Source organism: Mastomys coucha, unplaced genomic scaffold (assembly GCF_008632895.1).
Source record: "Mastomys coucha isolate ucsf_1 unplaced genomic scaffold, UCSF_Mcou_1 pScaffold13, whole genome shotgun sequence".
NCBI classification, from domain to species: Eukaryota; Metazoa; Chordata; class Mammalia; order Rodentia; family Muridae; genus Mastomys; species Mastomys coucha.
The window spans coordinates 34666559-34672723 of record NW_022196895.1 but is presented as its reverse complement, the minus strand read 5'-3'; the positions used below and the strand labels follow the sequence as shown (position 1 = coordinate 34672723).

The following is a 6165-nucleotide window of genomic DNA, read 5'->3' as shown; positions in this document are numbered from 1 at the left end:
CCCCCCCCGGCAGTTCTGACCATACCCAGAGAAGCTGCATATGAGCCTGGGGCGAAGCTATAGTGGGAACAAAGGCTGGGTCTTGGGAGTTCACTGCCCACCCTGGGACCTTCAGCGAATCATCAAACTGTCCTGTCTACAGAAAGCCACGGCAGCAGTGTTTTCGAGCAGGATGTACATTAAGTGCCCAGCACAGGACATGGCATTGCATAAGCAGTCAATAAATCCTTGATGTTTGCTTTGGTGCTGCTTCCTTCTGGCCTCCTACACCGCACCAATGCAGAGGAGGCTCAGCAAGACACTCATCGTTAGTTTACTCATTCACTGTTAGTCCTGGGGCTTGTGCATGGTAACTACATGCTGCTCTGCCAGGCGCTCTGCCCCTAGCTCTTCTCTTCCTTTCATTTTGAAAGGTCTTGCTAAGTTCCTCAACTGGACTTCAACTCCTGCTATCAAACGATCGTCTCTCCTCAGCTTCCTGTGGTTGCTATAACTTCAGGGTCCTGCTACCAAGTTTGGCTTAGCCTTTATTTATTTGAGACAGGATCTCACTGTCTCACTTGCTAGACTGGAAAATTATGTAGACCAAGCTGGTCTCGAACCCACAGAGACCCTCCTCCTTCTGCCTCCCAAGTGCTGGGATTAAAGGCATGTACTCTAATACCTAGAAGCCTGAAGGTTTTTTTTGGGGGGGGGGGGTGCATATATGTGAGAAACAGTCACACAGAGAAAAAAAATGGACCTTGAACTTGGTATATAATTGAGGATGGCCTTGAACTTCCTGCCTCTACTTACCAAGTGCTAGGATTACAGGTGCCACCACACCTAGTTTATACAATGCTGGAGATCAAACCCAAAGCTTCATATATGACAGGCAAGTACGCTACCGTATGAACTACATCCCAACTCAGTTTATATTTCTTGCCCTTGCTCCTCCTCCTCTGTCTCCTTCCTCTCTCTTTTCCCCCAAAAGTAAGAATATTCTAGAAAAAAAAATATTCTAGACATTCTTCTTCTCCTGGTTTATTCCCAGCACTGAGCCACCTAGGTAAGTTTGGAGTCAGGGTCCTAGAACACAGACCTTTCCTCGGAATTTCTAAAAAGAAACCTAAGTAAGGCCTTGGAATATCAGAGGAACGGGTAAAAAGAAATGTATTCTCTCATTGATATACAGAAAGAATCCACTGTGTCAGAAGCGGGAAGCAGAAGCCAGGTCCCATCATTCCCCCCTCTCCTCACTCACTGGCTGATGCTCAATCCCCCAAGGCAGCCAGCTCTGCTGAAGTAGCCTCCACAGCCAGTGTTAGGACACCACTGAACAGCCAGTGTCCACCTGCCCTCAACACTCTGGACTGAACAACTTCCGTTCGCTCTCTAGGTATCTGTCTCCTTTGGCTGTCCTGGATTTTTGCTAGTGTCTTCTCTCCCATCTGTCCTTATGGCTTTAATATCATCTTCAAAACCCACATGTTGGGGGATGGAGAGTTGTCTCAGGGGTTAAGAGTACTGCTCTTCCAGAGGTCCCAGGTTCAATTCTCAGCACCTTCATGGCAGCACACAACCATCTATAACTCTAGTTCCAGGGCATATGACACTCTCTTCTGGCCTCTGTGGGCACCAGGCACACATACATGACACTTGCAGAGACATTAAAGACTCATACACACAACGTAAAATAAGAATAAATTTTTAACAGTCCTTATATTCGTAGGTAGAAGTCCTAGTCATTTGTAACTCAGACTGTGACCATATTTATGGGGACTTTCAAGATGTAACTGTGTTAAAAATGAGGATACCAGGGTGGGGCCCTCAATCAATACGATTAGTGTTGTAATCCTTTACAACAAGGATTAATCGGGACGCAGGGAAGGCCATGTGAAGATATAAGAGAAGATAGCCATCTAAAACTCAAGGAAGAGTCTCAGAAGAAAGCAATCTGGCCAATACCCTGACCTTGGATTTGTATTCTCCAGAAATGTGAGTTGGTAAGTTTCTGGGTTTTGAGCTTCTCGGTATGCAATGTTTTGTTATGGTAATCTTGGCAAACTCACTCATCCCTAGAATACAGCCAGTGCTCCCAAGAGTGACCCACATCCACCAACCCCCAAAGCTATAGCTACATTTCTCTCTCCAACTCCTGCCTCAGGTCAATGAGTCCACACAGAGACCTGGGCACACCATTCACACTCCAGTTCCAGATGAACTGAGGGTAAGGTAATGTCTCCCTCCATCCCCTAACACTAAATTGCTTTGCTAATTCTTCTTTGTTTTTTTGTTTTGTTTTGTTTTGTTTTTGTTTTTTTGAGATAGGGTTTTCTCCGTTTAGTGCTGGCTATCCTGGAACTCACTCTGTAGACCAGGCTGGCCTCGAACTCAGAAATCCGCCTGCCTCTGCCTCCCAAGTGCTGGGATTAAAGGCATGCACCACCACTGCCTGGCAATTGCTAATTCTTTTTTTTTTTTTTTTTTTTTATTTAACGTATATATGAGTACACTGTTGCTGTCTTCAGATACACCAGAAGAAGGCATCAGATCCCATTACAAATGGTTGTGAGCCACCATGTGGTTGCTGGGAATTGAACTCAGGACCTCTGGAAGACCAGTCGGTGCTCTTAACAACTGAGCCATCTCTCCAGCCCGCTTTGCTAATTCTTAAACCCAAAGAGGTCCAGAACCACAGAGCCATAGAAAGTCCGGCAGTCCCCTTGATTTGCACACACAGAGCCGTTACCAAAAAGCAAACCAAGGAAAATCTCAGCTCCTCCTGAATCCTTGTCCCTTAGCAGTACCACCTGTGTGGCCACTCTCAAGCCTGTGGATAATTGTCTGTGCTTGTTCTCAGACAGGATCTCCCTATCAGCCTAGGCTGGCCTCAAACTTGTAAGCCTTTTGCCTCAGCTTACCAAGTGCTACAGATTTTACATCAGCACACCGATATGACCCCATCTTTTCTTTGGCCCTTTCTCCTCCCTCAGAGCCAATGAAGGGATGTCGAAACCTTCCAAAATTACCCTTTCTGTTGCCCAGTGATTTTCTTTTTCTTTCTTTCTTTCTCTCTTTCTTTCTTTGAGATAGGTTCTCACTGCTTTATCTCTGGCTATCCTGGAGCTCATTATGTAGATCAAGCTGGCCTCAAACTCACAGAAGATCCACCTGCTCTGCCTCCTGAATGCTGGGACTTAAGCCTTGAACATGCCTAACTAGGACTATGCAGCTGTAGCTCCATGGGATCACTTGCCTGCCATATATGAAGCCCTGGGTTCAATCCCAGGGACCACAAAAACCTAGCACAGTAGTACATGCCTGCGATCCCACCACTGGGGAAATAGAGACAGGAGCAGAAGAAATTCAAGGCCATCCTCAATTACATATATGGAGTTCGAGGCCAGCCTGGGTCACATGAGATCCTGTGTAATAAAAAGAAGTAGTAAAATAAGATAAAACCCCTAACTATAAACCTGCCTTAAGACTAACCCTGAGTCATGGCTGCTGCTATAACCCACATAGGTCAAAAATCCTCAAGCGAAAATAAATGTTTTTTTTTTTTTTTTTTTTAGTTCTGTGTTGAGAAAGTTTTACTATGTATTCTAGACTGGCCTTAGACTCAGGACCTGCCTGTCTCAGCCTTCAGAATGTGAGGTTTACAGTTATAGACAACACCCTACCAGGAACAGACATTTTACTGAGGTCCTCCAAGGGGAAAACTTCACTAACTTGTAAAAGTTAATATACACCTCTGGAGGGAATTCCAATCCAAGCATCAGAGAATATCCATGAAGTTCCCAGAAATAAGCTACACATTAAAAACCACTGAGCTGGGCTTGATGGTACAGGTTTGTAATCTCAGCTATACAGGAGTGGGCAGAAGCAGGAAGACTGAAAACTCAAGCCCTGCCTAGGCTCCAAAACAAGTTCAAGGCCAGCTGGGCAATGTACCGAGACTGTCTCAAGACTGAAAAGTAAAGAGGACTTGGGGCTGGAGGAACGGCTCAGAGGTTAAGAGCACTTGTTGCTTTTCCAGAGGATAGGAGTTCAGCTTCCGGCACCCAGGTCAGGAAGCTCACTAACTACCTTCTGTGACTTCAGCTCCAGGGATCCAACCTCAGCAGGCACCTCCACTCACAGGATTTATAATAATACGGGCAGACTGACGTGTACTACTGTGAACTGAAACACCAAGGTTTAGCAGACTTTCAGGAGGCATTATACGAGTGTAATGAAGAGGCTGAAATTCTCTCTCACTATGCCCACCCTGGGATCTCTCCCAGGGGAAGCTACTATCTGCAAAGAGGTGGGCAGACGATACAGACAGGACAGTGGCTGGGGGCGGGGGAGGGGGGGAGGGGGAGGCAGTGCACAGTGCTCGCCTAGAGAGCAACTGGAAGCAGAAGTGCTTGCCTATAATTCCAGAGGTGAAGAAGGCAGGAAGATCAGATAATCAAGGTCATCTTTGGCCACACAGTGGGTTTGGGGCTAGCCTGGGTTACATGAGACCCTATGTAGAAGCAGAAGAAAGGAAGGATGGAAGGAAGCAGAAGCAGGGAGGAGAGGGGATGGGAGGAAAGAGAAGAGGTGAACACAGCCAGCCTGAACTAGGAAACCAGCTCCATCATCACCCCAGGAAGCCAAACGGTGGGGGGAACGGCATCCCCAAGCTAGCAGACCCCCTCTTGGCCCCTTCCAATCTACGCCTTACACTGGTCCAGGTAAACTTTTATTTTCCAAGATAGGGTTTCACCATGTAACCCTGGCTGTTCTAGAACTCACTATGTAGACCAATCTGGTCTTGAACTCACAGGGAGCAAAGGTGTGTGTCAACACAATGGTTCTACCTGGATAGTATGGCTCTTAGCTGCCACTGCCACCTCCCCCACACCCCCTGTAAGAGTGAAAACTTTTAGGCTTTTCAAGGACATCAGGAGTTATAATCATCATGGTATTTAGACACCCCCCCCAGCCCCTCCACCCCCCAAAACACTTTCCACAGGTCTTAAAAGGAAATACAAGCTACAACAGCCTTCAGGACCTGTGTGACCAGGCCTCTGCCTGATCTTTGCTTTCTCTCAGAAAGTCAGCCTCCAGAGGCAGCGAGTCCCTTGCCATTTCTTGCACAGGCTAAGGTCACCCTCCCCCTGCCCCAAGTGGTCCTCCTTCAGGAGCACCCATTGCTATCATTTGGGTGTTGGCTGAATCATCACTCCCACCCACTACCCCCTCAACAGCATGTGCCATGCCGAACAAATCTTGTTTGTGGCCAACGACCGAGCGCATCTCCCCCTACCCCCCCTCCGTCTAGAGTATACACAGCACCAGAACAAAGCTAAGGCTGTCCCACTCTTGACCTTCCCACCTCCACCTCCCAACTGCTAGACATTTGTTGCCACACTGAGTCTTCTCATATTTGTTCTTTGTATGGAACCTCAGTCAGAATTCTCAGTCCCAGAATGGAGTCCATAGGGGTCAAAGCACTGCTCTAAGACCTGAGTGGGTAGCAGGACCTTCGAGGTAAGAGTTGTCACACTCAGGTGTGGTATTATTGGCTAACTTGTCAATAAGGCCTAGGCTTTGGAGGGCAGTCAAGTTCCCACCCTACCTTAGCTAGCTCCCAGAAGTCAGCTCTCCCCTTTTTATTTTGTACACTGAGGCTTAAATCTAGCCTCACACATGCTAAACTAGCCCTGTGTGGCAGAGCTACTCCACCAGGTCTCAGCTTTTGAGGCAGGGTCTCATGATAGGTTGCACAGGATCTCAAGATAGGTTGAACAGGCTAGACCTCCCCATTTTGCCTGCCAGCCTGGATTTAGGTTCCTAATCCCCATGCACACCACTCCCTGTCAGGGACCTCCTCATACTCCCTCTACATTCCTTGTTTATTTGCTGTTTTGTTTATCTTTTTTGTTTGTTTGTTTTGAGACAGGGTTTCTCTGTATAGCCCTGGCTGTCCTGGAACTCACTCTGTAGACCAGGCTGGCCTTGAACTCAGAAATCCGCCTGCCTCTGCCTCTGCCTCCCAAGTCCTGGGATTAAAGGCGTGCGCCCCGGTTTATCTTTTTATTATGTAGGCCTACACCAGCAAGTTGTCCTCTCCTCCCCACCCGACCCCAGGGAAAAGAGAGAGGGCGTAGGGGGAAGAGAGAGAGAGAGAGAGAGAGAGAGAGAGAGAGA

General features: G+C 47.6%; 1 long non-coding RNA gene across 1 annotated transcript in view; it reads right to left on the bottom strand.

Annotated features, from left to right (window-relative positions):
* LOC116087089 overlaps positions 1-6165 on the bottom strand; it is a 127426-nt gene that overhangs the window by 110431 nt on the left and 10830 nt on the right. The window lies entirely within an intron of this gene.